Consider the following 18,653-nt stretch of genomic DNA (forward strand, 5'->3'; position numbering starts at 1 on the left):
AAGTAAATGTTGAGATGTGTTTTTCAAGGTTTATTGTATCCATGAAAGCAATTTTCACTAGGACAGACTCCTTATACGTGGAAATCACTAAACCTGTCATGACTTCACAGAGAGAGTTGAGAACCAGGGTGGTCTTTTCTTAGGACTAGATAAACAATTGCCAACCTTCCAAAAAAAAAAAGCAATCCAGATTGTATGTGAGGATTGTTAGTTTGTGCATGATTATCACACATACATACACACACACACATGCAAACACACATATGTACACAAACACATACAAAAAGACACACACAGAGAGACACAGACAGACAAACAGACAGACACACACACCGAGACACACACATATGCACACACACATACACATAGTAAGACACACACAGACACATAGACTTACAAACATTCACACACATAAAAATACACACACATATGTACACAAACACATACAAAAAGACAACGAGAGACACAGACAGACAAACAGACAGACACACACACAGAGACACACACATATGCACACACACATACACAGAGTAAAACACACACAGATACATAGACATATAGACATTCACACACATAAAAATACACACACACACAGACACACACTTACACACATATACACACACATACACACAGAGACACACACACAGACACACACACACACACACACACACACACACACACACACACACACACACACATCTCTGATGTATGCTTCCTAGAGTGTCCAGGAGCAAAAGGATGAAGTGGCCACAGAAATTAATCTTGGTCTGCCTGCAAGTGAGTTGGGGGTTGATCGAAGGTTTTCAGTGTCACAACTCTATTAGAAGGTATTCCGGGACGTGCTGTTGGCATATATTTTACTCAGGTTGAACCAGAGCTACACAAATCTTGGAGAGGGGGAAGGGGTTTTCGGGTTCATTTATATCGATGGAGGCTTAAGGTACCAGGAAGGCCTCATTTGCTTGAGCTTTTATAATCTCTGTCGCAGCATCCGTCTGTTATTCAGGGATCTCCATTTGATTTCCTCAGAAACCAACTCCATCCCCAATGTGCCCCATCCCCAACCATGAGGTTCCACTTGCTTGATTTCAAAGGATTGAATGTTCGGACTCTGCATTCTCCATCATATTAAATCTTCTGGAGGTTGTCCTCTAGATGCCATGAATTAACCAGTGCATCCATCGAGTTTCTGCATTAACCCATATGTCCCATAATTCTGGCCAGTTCTCTCTGCACCACACTATCTGACCTTCTGCTCCTGTCCTCAGTCGTCCGAACTCATCCACAGAATCTGTTCCAGTTTTCCTTTCAAACAGGTCGATGCTTTCCCCCTCACCAGCCTTCTCCTTTCCTGTGTCCTCTCTGTATTTGTGGATTGTAGATAGAATGTGATTTATCTCACAACTGATACCATGCATAGGTAAACGCCCGCCATGTTTGTGTCTCTAGGTCTCAGTTCACTCTCGGGGTGTTATTTTATTTTCTAGTTTCATTTGTTTTCCCTGAAGCTTCAAGATATCATGTACCCATCCCTATGGTATCATTCCCCTACCCCCATGATGTCATGTCCCGCTCCCATGATGTCATGTCTACCCCCACGATGTCATGACCCACATCCATGATGTCATGCCCCCATCCCCATGATGCCATGCTGGCGCCCCTTGCTAGAAAGGTTGTATCTATTCACCAAGTAACATTGTGAATGCTGCGCTGTCACCACACTCCTCCAGGCTCCCACCATTTTCAGTCCCTCCTTCTATCCTCTCCCCTTCTTCTCTGAGAGAGTGGAGGACCCCTCTGGGAGCACCCTCTCCCCTGGCACATCAACTTTCTGCACGACTACATTCATCGTCTCCCACCAGGTCCTGCAAATGCAGCCCTGGTGTGAAAACAGGATCCACAGACAGGCGACGGGTTTAGTGAACCCACGTGAAGACCATTGTGCTCCTCTGCCTCTCTCAGTCCTTCCCTCAGCTTTTCAGTGGGACTCACTGAGCTCCATCCGATATTTGGCTGGGTGCCTCAGCCTCCTTGTCAGTCGGTTGCTTGGTGGAGCCTTGCAGAGGACAATAATGCTACCTCCTGTCTGCAAACAGTAGAAAGAAACATTAATAATGTCATTGTTTGCCCTTTGCACATAGGATAAGTCTCACATCCAACCACTCATCCTTGGGCTATTACCTCAATTCCTCTTCCATCTCTGTCCCTGTGTCTCTTATAGAGAGGGCAGTTTCTGGGTCAAAATTTTGGGGGTGGGTTTGTGTCCTTATCCTTCCACCTTAGGTCTTCCGTGGCTACAGAAAATGACCATTTCAGTATTCGTATCCCCACTGCTACGAGTCTCAGCTAAAGTCACCGTCATCGACGCCAGGGCAGCCTCCCCCATCCCAGATTGCAGGCAAACCATAGAGATAGCACCCACCCTGGACAGTGACTGATTTCAGTTTATTCTCTTGGCCCTCTGGTCCTCTTGCTCATCTCTCCCAAGAAATGATTCTCAAACCTCATATCCCTTCCCATCCCCTCAACCACTAAATCCTTTCCTTCCATCTGCCTCCTCTCATTATTTTATTCCTCCTTCTGAGTAAAATTCAAGCATTTTCCTTGGGTGTTTTTTCTTTGTCTCCGTAGTTCGTAGTGTGTGAATTTTGCACTTTATGGCTAATACCCTCTTTTACGTGAGTATGTCCATGTTATTTTGAGTCTCAGTTACCTCATTCAGAACAATACTTTCTAATTCCACCTACTTGACTGCATCTTCACAATGTCCTTATTTCCATAGCTGAGTAGTATCCCATAGTGTAAATGAACCACATTTTCAGTAGCCATTTTTTGGTTGAGGGGAATCTGGGTTATTTCTATTATCTGTTCATTATGAAAAATGCAGTTAAGAACTTTATGGAGCACATGTCCTTGCGGTATGACAGGGGTCTTTTCAGATATAAGGTCAGCAGTAGTATAGCTGAGTCTTTAGGAAGAATATTCTCCATTTTCTCAGAATCCAGTGGATAGATATGCTAGGTCATTATTCGGATTTGATCTTCCCCTTGCAAATCGTATTTATATCCTGATATTTATCTGCTTCCTCAAAGGAGGTTGCCCCTACCTAGAACTCTATCATGGATTAAGGGGGTCACATATGAACCTTGTGTCCATTTTAACTGTTCAGTAAATGCTAGAGATTATGTCAGGGAGCCAGAGGGGAAAATTGGTACTGGAGGGTTGAGGGTGGGGTTAGCTAGAGAGTCAGAAGCAGGTAAGAGAGTTATAGTATTATTACTATATAATAATTTAATATACTAACATAATATATGAATATTAATTATATTTTATCATGATATCAATACATAATAATTTAATATATTAATATAATATATTTATTATTTATAATAATTTAATTCAATGTATTAATATAGTCTAGAAATATTTATTATATTTTATCATATTGATATATAACCATTTAATATGTTACTATAGTATATTAATATTACTTATATTATTATAATGTTAGTATATAAAAATTTAATATATTAATTTATTATAATAATATTTTATATATATACACACACACATATATAAATATACTGCATGGTATGCAACATCCACAAAGTTAACGCCAAGTGGAGCTCGCATGTTAATGGGAAATGCTGAGGGTAGAATATTTTTTTTCACTTCAGTTTGTTTATATGGTGGATCACTTTGATAGGTTTGCATAGATTGATCCACTCCTGCAGCCTCAGGGGAAGCCTATGATGGTACTGAGTGTCGGTGTTCATATGCCCTTGGATATTATTTTCTAGCATTTTACCTAGTATTTTTTCCACCAATTTTCGCAAGGGAAATTCGTCTGAAATTCTTTCTTTGTTGAGCCGTTTGTGATTTACGTGTTAGGGCGACAGTGGTGTCATGGAATCAGTTTGGCATTTTCCTCCTGTTTCTGTTTTTTGGAGTAGCTTGAGAATTATTTGAAAATCTGGTAGGAGTCTGCACTCAAACAATCTGGCCCTGCGGCTCTTTCAGTGGGGTAACTTAATTACTGTTTGTGTCTCTTTAGCTGTTGTACAGCTATTTACATAATGTATCTTGCCTGTTTTACCTGTGGTCAGTGTAATCAGTCTACACAATCATCCTCTTCGTTCAGAGCTTCGAATTTTGGAGATAGCAGTTTTTTGAAGTGAGACCTAACGATTCTGTGACTTTCATCACTGTCCATTGATACGGCTCCTTGTTCATTTCTGATTTTGTTATGTGGATGCTGTCTCTCCACCTATTACATTTTCTGTCTGAAGGTTTATCTGTCGGGTTAATGTTCCCAAGGAACCAGCTCTTGTTTTTTTTTTTTTTTTTTTTTTTTTTTTTTTTTTGATCTTTGTATTCTCTTTGTTTCTGATGGATCAATTTCACCCCACATCTGATCATTTCTTGCTGTTTCCTCCTTTAATATGTATTTGCTTCTTTTTATTTTAGAGGATGGTATTAGGGAACTGATATCTAATATGGCTACAGATCCACATACTATAATCCATGTTTTCCTTTTCTTTACTAATGTCTGGTAATTTTTGATAAAATACGTATTTTGGAGTTCATCATTTCAAGTAGAACACAATATATACACTGGTAGATTCACACTATAGCTGGGCCCCCTCGGTTGCCTACATCATTGCAAAAATTAAATTAGAAAACAGAAGTTTTGAGTACACATTCAGGAATATATATAAGTGACCTAGCCAAGAATGTACAATGAAAAATTGTAATAATACATTCACCCAATTAAAGGTCTGTATGGAAAATACTGGTCTTTTGGAAAGAGATATAACATAGAAAATTGAACTGTATATCACAGGAATCAACCTGGGGAAAAATTATTATCCAGAAGAATCTTCTCCACTCCATGATCTAGATATTTTCTACCCATGTCAAGCCCCTGACTAACTTCTCCATTCAGAACATGTAACCAATAATGAAGCAAAGAGAAGTCTCTAGCTTTAGAGAGATGTAGTGCATAAAAGTTTCAACTGTTTAACAGGAGACATCCTGGAAAGGGCCCCCTCAAATCTCTTCAATGTAAGGAAAGCTGTTTAGCAGGGAGGCCATGGCAGTTCTCAGTGGCATCATCATTAGGGCCTCCCTGAAAAATCTATTGTACCTTTGAGAGCCCTAGCATCTTCTGTGATTTCAAAAGTGTTGTTGTGTCTGCAAGTGCCTCTTGGATATTCCTTCAGTACCAATAGTGTTTACTATTTGGCCACTAATTAAGTGTAAACAGACATTTGGGAAGGAAGCTTGAATTCTATCTTGGTATAAAACAAGGAAGAAAAACATGATTCATGGGAATCTCAGTGGGTCCTGAGTAGGCATTGAGTGTTTTCACTAAAGAGATTGACTTGATCTGAGCCTTCCACATATGGGAATCAGGAGCCAGGTGCCTCTCAGTAGCATCGGGACTTTCCTGCTTGTTATGGTTGCTGGAAGTCAGAGTTTATATCATTCATTTTTTTTATTCCAAAAGCCAGTTGTTGGGAAGGGGTTCATTGTTTTTCTGAAAGCTCATCACATTTATTTCTGTGCCCTGTAGTAAAACATCCTAAGGAATAAGGGAAAGACAAGTTTTGTATCCTCACCTCAGTGTAAACTCCTCCATGCTTTGGAATCCTGGAGTACAGTTTGTGTCTGACACTGATATCTAGGAGATAGAAATGCTTGTAGTCGATGTTTCATCATCTTACTCTTTCCACTAGTATTACTGACTACCATTCCCTGACAGTGAATCATTAGATGCCTGAGTCAATAGGTTTGATTAGCAGGCAGTTCTCTTTTGTATGATTTCTTTCTTTCTTTTTATTTTTTAACATTTTTTTGACTTTTTAATTGGATATTTCTTTTTTTCTTTTCTTTTTTTCAGAGATGGGGACCAAACCCAGGGCTTTGCACTTGCTAGGCAAGTACTCTACCACTGAGCAAATCCCCAACCGCTACTTGAATATTTATATATTTTCATTTCAAATATTTTGTCTTTAATCAGTTTTATTTCTACAAGATCCCTAAGCAGTCCCCATCCAATGCCTCTATAACCACATTTATTGGCCCTTGACATTCCCATTCCCTGGGAGTCAAACCTATGGATGACCAAGCGCTTCTCCTTCCTTTGCTGCCCTACAAGTCCATGCTCTGCTACATATGCAGTTGGAGCCATTATCTGTCCATGTACAGTTTTGAACATTGGTTTAGTACCAGAAAGCTCTGGTTTGTTGGCATTGTTGTTCTTATTGATTTGAAAGCCACTTCAGCCCTTGTAATACTTTCTCAAAATCTACCAAAAAGAGTTCTGTTTTAAGTTCACTGGTTTGCCACTGTCATTCACTTTTGTATTTGACAAGCTCAAGCTGTGTCTCTCAGGAAAGATCTATATCTGGTTCATGTATCTTATCTATATTTGTTACTCTGTATATATATATATATATATATATATATATATATATATATATATATATATATATATATATACTGGGTATATACTTTGGTGGCTTCTACAATTATGAGGTTAGGTGGAATATTAACATGGATACTGTGCAATTAGCTCAAAAATGTAGAATCAACAAATGACAATGCCAAATAGACTCCCTTCTGTTCTTAAGAATCTATTAAATTTGAGGTATACCAGGACGTCACTCATTCCTCTCCCTTCCCATCCACCTGAATCTTATGTTTGACCTGAAGAAAGAATCATGGTAAAACACCCAAAACTCTTAAGTCTGGCCGTGGGAACACAGGAAGGTAGATATTAGAAACTGATATCTAATGGGACTACAGAACTGCATTCTATAGTCTGTGTTGTCCTTTGCTTTACTGATTTCTGGTAATTTTAGGAAAAAATAAGGATTTGGGAGTTTATCATTTGAAGAGAGTACACAATATTTACACTGTTATATTCACTCTAAAGCTCCCCCCCCCTTTGTTGCCAAAATCACTGCAAAAATTGAATTAAAAAGCAGAATTTTTAAGTTCACATTTGGGAATATATATAAAGTCCTATACCAAGGAATATACAATAAGAATATGTAATACAATTTTCATTCAATTAAAGCTCTGCACAGAAAATCCTGGACTTTGGGAAACAGAGAAAACCTAGCAAATTGAACTGAATGTCATAGGAATGTACCTGGAAATAGAATTATTATCCAGAAGAATCTCCTCCACTCCATGTTCCTAGATCTTTTCTACCTATGCCAAGCCCCTGACTAACTCTCTCCATCTAGAACATGTAACCACTAACGAAGCAAAGAGAAGTCTCTACCTTTGGAGAGATTTAGTATGTAAAGGATTTCACTGTTTCACAGGAGACATACCTGTAAAGGGCACCCTCGAATCTGGTCAATGCAAGGAAAGCTGTTCCCCAGATAGGCTATGACAGTTCTCAGTGACATCATCATTAGGCCTTCCCTGAAAAATCGCTTGTCACCTGGAGAGCCCTATCTTCTGTGATGTCAAAATGTTGTTGAGTCTGCAACTGGCTCACCGATATTCTTTCAGTACCTCTAGGGTTTACTAATTTGCCTCCAATTCAGAGTAAACATCCATTTGGGAGGGAGAACAAAGAGGATTAAGATATCAGACATGGGGAGAAGGAAGCTGGCCTTCTGTCTTGGTATAAAAAGAGGAAGAAATAAGTGGTCCTTGGTAATACTCAGTTATTCCTGGGTAGGGGTTGAGTGGTTTCACTGAGGAGATAGCCTTGATCTGAGCCTTTCACATATGGGAATCAGGAGCAGGATCCTCTCAGAAGTATCTGCACTTCCCTGCCTTTTATGGTTCCAGGAAGTCAGAGAGTTTATATCATTCATTTCTTTATTCCAAAAATCAGATTTTGGGAAGAGCACAGTTGTTTTCCTGAGAGCTCATGGCTTTTATTCCTTTTGGCTCATGTTCGTAAAGATTTTAGTCCTTGATAAATTGAACCCTTCAGGTCTGTAGGAAGGCACATCACTTTTGTCATAGTGTTAGAGTCAGTTCCTCACTGTTACTACTAGTAACACTACTCGCTGGGGACAGCACACATGATACTTGACCTTTGGCCAATACTTAGTTTTCAAATCATATCCTTCATATTTTATCACTTACACAAACAAGAATGCTTTTTTTTTTTTTTTATTTATTTATTTTTTTTTTTTATTAACTTGAGTATTTCTTATATACATTTCGAGTGTTATTCCCTTTCCCGGTTTCCGGGCAAACATCCCCCTCCCCCCTCCCCTTCCTTATGGGTGTTCCCCTCCCAACCCTCCCCCCATTGCCGCCCTCCCCCCATAGACTAGTTCACTGGGGGTTCAGTCTTAGCAGGACCCAGGGCTTCCCCTTCCACTGGTGCTCTTACTAGGATATTCATTGCTACCTATGGGGTCAGAGTCCAGGGTCAGTCCATGTATAGTCTTTAGGTAGTGGCTTAGTCCCTGGAAGCTCTGGTTGCTTGGCATTGTTGTACATTTGGGGTCTCGAGCCCCTTCAAGCTCTTCCAGTTCTTTCTCTGATTCCTTCAATAGGGGACCTATTCTCAGTTCAGTGGTTTGCTGCTGGCATTCGCCTCTATATTTGCTGTATTCTGGCTGTGTCTCTCAGGAGCGATCTACATCCGGCTCCTGTCGGTCTGCACTTCTTTGCTTCATCCATCTTGTCCAATTGGGTGGCTGTATATGTATGGGCCACCTGTGGGGCAGGCTCTGAATGGGTGTTCCTTCAGTCTCTGTTTTAATCTTTGCCTCTCCCTTCCCTGCCAAGGGTAATCTTTTTCCTCATTTAAAGAAGGAGTGAAGCATTCACATTTTGATCATCCGTCTTGAGTTTCGTTTGTTCTAGGGATCTAGGGTAATTCAAGCATTTGGGCTAATAGCCACTTATCAATGAGTGCATACCATGTATGTCTTTCTGTGATTGGGTTAGCTCACTCAGGATGATATTTTCCAGTTCCAACCATTTGCCTACGAATTTCATAAAGCCGTTGTTTTTGATAGCTGAGTAATATTCCATTGTGTGGATGTACCACATTTTCTGTATCCATTCCTCTGTTGAAGGGCATCTGGGTTCTTTCCATTTTCTGGCTATTATAAATAAGGCTGCGATGAACATAGTGGAGCACGTGTCTCTTTTATATGTTGAGGCATCTTTTGGGTATATGCCCAAGAGAGGTATAGCTGGATCCTCAGGCAGTTCAATGTCCAATTTTCTGAGGAACCTCCAGACTGATTTCCAGAATGGTTTTACCAGTCTGCAATCCCACCAACAATGGAGGAGTGTTCCTCTTTCTCCACATCCTCGCCAGCATCTACTGTCACCTGAGTTTTTGATCTTAGCCAATCGCACTGGTGTGAGGTGAAATCTCAGGGTTGTTTTGATTTGCATTTCCCTTATGACTAAAGATGTTGAACATTTCTTTAGGTGTTTCTCAGCCATTCGGCATTCCTCAGCTGTGAATTCTTTGTTTAGCTCTGAACCCCATTTTTTAATAGGGTTATTTGTTTCCCTGCGGTCTAACTTCTTGAGTTCTTTGTATATTTTGGAAATAAGGCCTCTATCTGTTGTAGGATTGGTAAAGATCTTTTCCCAATCTGTTGGTTGCCGTTTTGTCCTAACCACAGTGTCCTTTGCCTTACAGAAGCTTTGCAGTTTTATGAGATCCCATTTGTCGATTCTTGATCTTAGAGCATAAGCCATTGGTGTTTTGTTCAGGAAATTTTTTCCAGTGCCCATGTGTTCCAGATGCTTCCCTAGTTTTTCTTCTATTAGTTTGAGTGTGTCTGGTTTGATGTGGAGGTCCTTGATCCACTTGGACTTAAGCTTTGTACAGGGTGATAAGCATGGATCGATCTGCATTCTTCTACATGTTGCCCTCCAGTTGAACCAGCACCATTTGCTGAAAATGCTATCTTTTTTCCATTGGATGGTTTTGGCTCCTTTGTCAAAAATCAAGTGACCATAGGTGTGTGGGTTCATTTCTGGGTCTTCAATTCTATTCCATTGGTCTATCTGTCTGTCTCTGTACCAATACCATGCAGTTTTTATCACTATTGCTCTGTAATACTGCTTGAGTTCAGGGATAGTGATTCCCCCTGAAGTCCTTTTATTGTTGAGGATAGCTTTAGCTATCCTGGGTTTTTTGTTATTCCAGATGAATTTGCAAATTGTTCTGTCTAACTCTTTGAAGAATTGGATTGGTATTTTGATGGGGATTGCATTGAATCTGTAGATTGCTTTTGGTAAAATGGCCATTTTTACCATATTAATCCTGCCAATCCATGAGCATGGGAGATCTTTCCATCTTCTGAGGTCTTCTTCAATTTCTTTCCTCAGTGTCTTGAAGTTCTTATTGTACAGATCTTTTACTTGCTTGGTTAAAGTCACACCGAGGTACTTTATATTATTTGGGTCTATTATGAAGGGTGTCGTTTCCCTAATTTCTTTCTCGGCTTGTTTCTCTTTTGTATAGAGGAAGGCAACTGATTTATTTGAGTTAATTTTATACCCAGCCACTTTGCTGAAGTTGTTTATCAGCTTTAGTAGTTCTCTGGTGGAACTTTTGGGATCACTTAAATATACTATCATGTCATCTGCAAATAGTGATATTTTGACCTCTTCTTTTCCGATCTGTATCCCTTTGATCTCCTTTTGTTGTCTGATTGCTCTGGCTAGAACTTCAAGAACTATATTGAATAAGTAGGGAGAGAGTGGGCAGCCTTGTCTAGTCCCTGATTTTAGTGGGATTGCTTCAAGTTTCTCTCCATTTAGTTTAATGTTAGCAACTGGTTTGCTGTATATGGCTTTTAATATGTTCAGGTATGGGCCTTGAATTCCTATTCTTTCCAGGACTTTTATCATGAAGGGGTGTTGAATTTTGTCAAATGCTTTCTCAGCATCTAATGAAATGATCATGTGGTTCTGTTCTTTCAGTTTGTTTATATAATGGATCACGTTGATGGTTTTCCGTATATTAAACCATCCCTGCATGCCTGGGATGAAGCCTACTTGATCATGGTGGATGATTGTTTTGATGTGCTCTTGAATTCGGTTTGCCAGAATTTTATTGAGTATTTTTGCGTCGATATTCATAAGGGAAATTGGTCTGAAGTTCTCTTTCTTTGTTGTGTCTTTGTGTGGTTTAGGTATAAGAGTAATTGTGGCTTCATAGAAGGAATTCGGTAGGGCTCCATCTGTTTCAATTTTGTGGAATAGTTTGGATAATATTGGTATGAGGTCTTCTATGAAGGTTTGATAGAATTCTGCACTAAACCCGTCTGGACCTGGGCTCTTTTTGGTTGGGAGACCTTTAATGACTGCTTCTATTTCCTTAGGAGTTATGGGGTTGTTTAACTGGTTTATCTGTTCCTGATTTAACTTCGATACCTGGTATCTGTCTAGGAAATTGTCCATTTCCTGAAGATTTTCAAATTTTGTTGAATATAGGTTTTTATAGTAGGATCTGATGATTTTTTGAATTTCCTCCGAATCTGTAGTTATGTCTCCCTTTTCATTTCTGATTTTGTTAATTTGGACACACTCTCTGTGTCCTCTCGTTAGTCTGGCTAAGGGTTTATCTATCTTGTTGATTTTCTCAAAGAACCAACTTTTGGTTCTGTTGATTCTTTCTATGGTCCTTTTTGTTTCTACTTGGTTGATTTCCGCTCTGAGTTTGATTATTTCCTGCCTTCTACTCCTCCTGGGTGTATTTGCTTCTTTTTGTTCTAGAGCTTTTAGGTGTGCTGTCAAGCTGCTGACATATGCTCTTTCCTGTTTCTTTCTGCAGGCACTCAGCGCTATGAGTTTTCCTCTTAGCACAGCTTTCATTGTGTCCCATAAGTTTGAGTATGTTGTATCTTCATTTTCATTAAATTCTAAAAAGTTTTTAATTTCTTTCTTTATTTCTTCCTTGACCAGGTTATCATTGAGTAGAGCATTGTTCAATTTCCACGTATATGTGGGCATTCTTCCCTTATTGTTATTGAAGACCAGTTTTAGGCCGTGTGGTCCGATAGCACGCATGGGATTATTTCAATCTTTCTGTACCTGTTGAGGCCCGTTTTTTGACCAATTATATGGTCAATTTTGGAGAAAGTACCATGAGGAGCTGAGAAGAAGGTATATCCTTTTGCTTTAGGATAGAATGTTCTATAAATATCCGTTAAGTCCATTTGGCTCATGACTTCTCTTAGTCTGTCTACATCACTGTTTAATTTCTGTTTCCATGATCTGTCCATTGATGAGAGTGGGGTGTTGAAATCTCCCACTATTATTGTGTGAGGTGCAATGTGTGTTTTGAGCTTTAGTAAGGTTTCTTTTACATATGTAGGTGCCCTTGTATTTGGGGCATAGATATTTAGGATTGAGAGTTCATCTTGGTTGATTTTTCCTTTGATGAATATGAAGTGTCCTTCCTTATCTTTTTTGATGACTTTTAGTTGGAAATTGATTTTATTTGATATTAGAATGGCTACTCCAGCTTGCTTCTTCTGACCATTTGCTTGGAAAGTTGTTTTCCAGCCTTTCACTCTGAGATAGTGTCTGTCTTTGTCTCTGAGGTGTGTTTCCTGTAGGCAGCAGAATGCAGGGTCCTCGTTGCGTATCCAGTTTGTTAATCTATGTCTTTTTATTGGGGAGTTGAGGCCATTGATATTGAGAGATATTAAGGAATAGTGATTATTGCTTCCCGTTATATTCATATTTGATGTGAGGTTATGTTTGTGTGCTTTCATTCTCTTTGTTTTGTTGCCAAGACGATTAGTTTCTTGCTTCTTCTAGGGTATAGCTTGCCTCCTTATGTTGGGCTTTACCATTTATTATCCTTTGTAGTGCTGGATTTGTAGAAAGATATTGTGTAAATTTGGTTTTGCCATGGAATATCTTGGTTTCTCCATCAATGTTAATTGAGAGTTTTGCTGGATACAGTAATCTGGGCTGGCATTTGTGTTCTCTTAGGGTCTGTATAACATCAGTCCAGGATCTTCTGGCCTTCATAGTTTCTGGCGAGAAGTCTGGTGTGATTCTGATAGGTCTCCCTTTATATGTTACTTGACCTTTTTCCCTTACTGCTTTTAATATTCTTTCTTTATTTTGTGCGTTTGGTGTTTTGACAATTATGTGACGGGAGGTGTTTCTTTTCTGGTCCAATCTATTTGGAGTTCTGTAGGCTTCCTGTATGTCTATGGGTATCTCTTTTTTTAGGTTAGGGAAGTTTTCTTCTATGATTTTGTTGAAGATATTTACTGGTCCTTTGAGCTGGGAGTCTTCACTCTATTCTATACCTATTATCCTTAGGTTTGATCTTCTCATTGAGTCCTGGATTTCCTGTATGTTTTGGACCAGTAGCTTTTTCCGCTTTACATTATCTTTGACAGTTGAGTCAATGATTTCTATGGAATCTTCTGCTCCTGAGATTCTCTCTTCCATCTCTTGTATTCTGTTGGTGAAGCTTGTATCTACAGCTCCTTGTCTCTTCTTTTGGTTTTCTATATCCAGGGTTGTTTCCATGTGTTCTTTCTTGATTGCTTCTATTTCCATTTTTAATTCCTTCAACTGTTTGATTGTGTTTTCCTGGAATTCTTTCAGGGATTTTTGCGATTCCTCTCTGTAGGCTTTTACTTGTTTATTAATGTTTTCCTGTGCTTCCCTAAGTGTGTTCAGGTCTTTCCTGAAGTCCTCCAGCATCATGATCAAATATGATTTTGAAACTAGATCTTGCTTTTCTGGTGTGTTTGGATATTCCATGTTTGTTTTGGTGGGAGAATTGGGCTCCGATGATGGCATGTAGTCTTGGTTTCTGTTGCTTGGGTTCCTGCGCTTGCCTCTCGCCATCAGATTATCTCTAGTGTTACTTTGTTCTGCTATTTCTGACAGTGGCTAGACTGTCCTATAAGCCTGTGTGTCAGGAGTGCTGTAGACCTGTTTTCCTCTCTTTCAGTCAGTTATGGGGACAGAGTGTTCTGCTTTCGGGCGTGTAGTTTTTCCTCTCTACAGGTCTTCAGCTGTTCCTGTGGGCCTGTGTCTTGAGTTCACCAGGCAGCTTTCTTGCAGCAGAAAATTTGGTCTTACCTGTGGTCCCGAGGCTCAGGTTTGCTCGTGGGGTGCTGTCCAGGGGCTCTCTGCAGCGGCAGCAACCAGGAAGACCTGTGCCGCCCCTTCCGGGAGCTTCAGTGCACCAGGGTTCCAGATGGTCTTTGGCTTTTTCCTCTGGCGTCTGAGATGTGTGTGTGCAGGGAGCAGTCTCTTCTGGTTTCCCAGGCCTGTCTGCCTCTCTGAAGGTTTAGCTCTTCCTCCCACGGGATTTGGGTGCAGAGAACTGTTTATCCGGTCTGTTTCCTTCAGGGTCCGGCGGTGTCTCTGGCAGGGGTCCTGCCGCTCCTGGGCCCTCCCCCACGGGAGCCCAGAGGCCTTATACAGTTTCCTCTTGGGCCAGGGATGTGGGCAGGGGTGAGCAGTGTTGGTGGTCTCTTCCGCTCTGCAGCCTCAGGAGTGCCCACCTGACCAGGCGGTTGGGTCTCTCTCTCACCGGGTCTGGGAGCAGAGAGCTGCTGCGGGCCGGGATCCGCGGGTGTGGGACTTCCGGTAAACACAGAACGTGCCCGGTTCTAGAGAAATTCTGCTTCCGTGTGTCCCAAGCTCACCAGGCAGCTTTCTTGCAGCAGAAAATTTGGTCTTACCTGTGATCCCGAGGCTCAAGTTCGCTCGTGGGGTACTGCCCAGGGGCTCTCTGCAGCGGCAGCAACCAGGAAGACCTGTGCCGCCCCTTCCGGGAGCTTCAGTGCACCAGGGTTCCAGATGGTCTTTGGCTTTTTCCTCTGGCGTCCGAGATGTGTGTGCAGGGAGCAGTCTCTTCTGGTTTCCCAGGCCTGTCTGCCTCTCTGAAGGTTTAGCTCTCCCTCCCACGGGATTTGGGTGCAGAGAACTGTTTATCCGGTCTGTTTCCTTCAGGGTCCGGCGGTGTCTGTGGCAGGGGTCCTGCCGCTCCTGGGCCCTCCCCCACGGGAGCCCAGAGGCCTTATACAGTTTCCTCTTGGGCCAGGGATGTGGGCAGGGGTGAGCAGTGTTGGTGGTCTCTTCCGCTCTGCAGCCTCAGGAGTGCCCACCTGACCAGGCGGTTGGGCCTCTCTCTCACCGGGTCTGGGTGCAGAGAGCTGCTGCGGGCCGGGATCCGCGGGTGTGGGACCACAAGAATTCTTATTACTGTGTCTTCATATTCTTTGAATTTTATCACTCTTCACTCCATCCAGTATTACTATCTTTGTCACAAGATTTGTTTCTTGTTTACCGTACAACAATATGCATCTACCGTGAGCTTCTTCTAACCACAGGTCTGTGCAAGGTGGTTTCCTTCTGTTCTCCTTTCTTCATCCCCTCCTCCTCCATAGTAAAGAGTATGTTCAAGGATGTTGCACCTTAGTTGTTGGATACTTCCTATCTTGTTTTTCTTCCCGTGTCCACTCAGTTGAATTCATGAGTCTTTGAACATATCTGTTGCTTAGGGAGCTCTTTACCTGGGTGTCTCTTTGCCTTATTCTTTCCCTTCAATTAAATCTCTGTTTAATGCTGTATTTTCAGTGAGGCATTCTGTGTTCTCACTACACTAAAATGGTCTCCTCTCTATTTTTCTATCCCTTTAGCCCATATTAGTTTTCTTCAAATGCTTGTGACATGACAGTATCTACATGCCACTGATATGTATGAAATAGTTGGACTTGGTCCCAAACACCTTTATGGCTGGACTGTTGTCTCTAAGCACTAGAATACTACATGGAGCATAATAGGATTTTAACAATATTTGGAGAAGTCTAGTCTGAATGGATCAAAGAGAAAACCAATTGAAATTAAGTGATATACAGAACTTTATTATTTCTTGGATGCTTTTTCCTCAGAATTGCCTACTTTATAACATAAAGTTATAAGCCTAGTTGCAAGGGCATTTATATGAACTTTCTTATTGACTGTTTTCATTGTATTATTAGAATTCTGTAGCTAGAAAGACAGGTGAGCAATTACAACCAAAACTTCAAGGTTCTCCTTCCCAATACTTTGCTTAAAAGTATTATGTACCCAAATCATACAATTTAATATTGATGAGAGTTATGATAATTTTGTAACTTGTTTCTGTGCATATAGGGTAATTATAGTTTACCTGTCTAGGATACATGAAACGTCTACAGTACACACAACCAACCAGATTACCAAGCGGCCCTGGAAAGAGCAGAACTCTGCCTGAATTTCAGTTCCAGCTCCACAATTGGTGGGACTTTGTTTTGGTCGTATGGACAACTCTTCTTTTCTACAGCAGTTTCCTCGTCTATTCAATGAACTCAGTAACTTAAATTTACAGGATTACAATAAATTTATCTTTATTTGTTCATCTATAAGTAACTTAAAACCTGACGTGTTTGTATTTTCCATAAATGTAAATGTGAGCCCCTGCAATGTTAGAATATCAGAGGACCACAGCAGTCATTGTTCCATCTTGTTTTGAGGCACGGTTTCTCTACTGTTTACCTCGGCTATGCGAGAAAAACTGGCCTATAGGTGTCTAAGATTCTCCTATCTCACTCAGACATGCAGTTGCTGGAGCACAGGGATTATATAGATTCATGTTATAAAATCTTGCTTTTTATTAGGATTCCTTGCACTCAATCTCAGATCCTCACACTTGCACCTTAAGTTCTCTACTCACTGTGCTATCTCCCCAGTAAACCCACAAATCACCTTTATGCTTCTAGTAACTGACCTTGACCCCCATGAGTCTGCAGACAAAAAAAGTGTTTGGGATGCAGAGGAAGGAGAGGGTTGTGTAGCTCAGTAGCAAAATGCTTGCCTGTCTCAAATGGACTCCAGAGTTCAGTACCCAGTACTGAAAAACTGGGGGAAGTCAATCCTTAAAAGTTTAAATAAGTCAGGGAAGAAGTAAGTCAGGGAAAGATTCTTTCTTTTCATGTGAATTAAAGGGAAAGAGGGTTTTGTTTGTTTTTTTTTATTTTTTTAACATAGATGACGAGCTGAGTTTTTAGTAAATATAGATAATATTACTCTGAGTTTACTATTTATGCATGCAATTTATATATCTAATATTGTGCATTACACTCTAACCTCAGAACCATTTTTTGTTTGATTATTGTGTGTATTGGTGAGCGGGAGGGTAAACAGATAAGGCCAGCTGTCTGTCTTTATTTATCTCCCCTCAGGTACAGAGAAGATAGCAGTGTTGAGAGTCAGAGGGAAACACAGCAGCCATAATGCATTTACAAGCACGATTCTCTTCTTTTAGCATTCACATAAAAAAATCTCCTTGTTTGAAATCATTTATTTGACTTTTAAGTTGTATTAAGATTTTAGTCAACCACTTGCCAATACATTTACACCTTACACTTAAAGAATTCTGCAGTTATTCCTCAACGTTCATATGTGTTGGTAGCTGTTTCACAACTGCTAGAGTGCCATCAACTTGTCCTCATAGAAATGCTAAGGATGCCATTGTAGGTGCCAGTGATCCAAGTACTGATTGCTTAGAATCAGGCCAGATGCTTTGAGAAAGAACATCCTGGTCAATACAGAAATCTTGACCTTCTTCTGGCTCTTTACCCATGCTTAGTTGATGCCAAGTTCATTTAGTTAGGAAGTTTGCAATAATAACAAAGATCTAATGTAGACAGATCTAGCATGTACTCACAAAAGATAATGATAAATTGGGTATGGCCGGCCACCACAACCCTGCAATCCCAGCACTGAGGAGGCTGAAACCATAGGATTGTCGGTCATTCTGGGGTGCATAAATGAAATCCTGTCCCCAAAACAAAAACTACTGTAGATCAGCAATAAAAAACAATAAAGACCCATAAGCTTTCTCTGTTTATGACGAGGCCATAGAACATGTGCTCTTGGTAAATGTTTATAGTAACTTGCCGCTTACAAAGCTGTCTTGGTACTCATGATATTTCTATATTTTCCTGTTTAAAGTCATACAACAAAGCATGTGTTTTTCTTCCTTTTCTTCATAGACTCTTTTCCTGTAGTTTCATTACCCTTGAAAAAAGTACAAAGTTGTTTGTGTTTGTTCTAGGATATTTAGAAATCTCAAAAACCATTGCCCAGTAGTCACCTCATCTTCTCCAGTTTCTCAACCACTAAAGAAGTTGCCCAAGTATTGTCTGCATAGGAGAAAGTGATTGTGAACCCCCGGATTAGGGTTTTATGGATATGCTGATGGGTAGTTGTACTGTGTGACAAAATGGTATGAACAGTTAATTTATCTGAATTGGGATATTGTTTTCTTTAAAATCTTCACAGAACCAGAATTTTGCAACAGATATACTTATGGAGTGCGAGTCACTGTTCAGTGCATTCCTACTTGGCTTCGCTTCATCCAGTGCCTGTGCTGGTACCATGATACAAGAAGAGCCTTTCCTCATCCAGTAAATGCTGCCTGACAAATATTCTACGACTTTCTTCACCGTGACATTTCCATCCCTTTACAGCACTCACAAAGGTAGGCTGAGGTCTACCATCTGAGCCCTTACTACTGCAATTTGTTGTTCTGGACTCTGCCATCCCTGCTGCTGGTTCTGCTGAGGCTCCAAAACCTGGTCATCTCAGTTTATCCTTGAATACAGTTTTAATCTCATTTCAATTAACAG

The sequence above is a fragment of the Rattus norvegicus genome, chromosome Y, assembly GCF_021556685.1.
Source record: "Rattus norvegicus strain SHRSP/BbbUtx chromosome Y, alternate assembly SHRSP_T2T, whole genome shotgun sequence".
Lineage (NCBI taxonomy): Eukaryota > Metazoa > Chordata > Mammalia > Rodentia > Muridae > Rattus > Rattus norvegicus.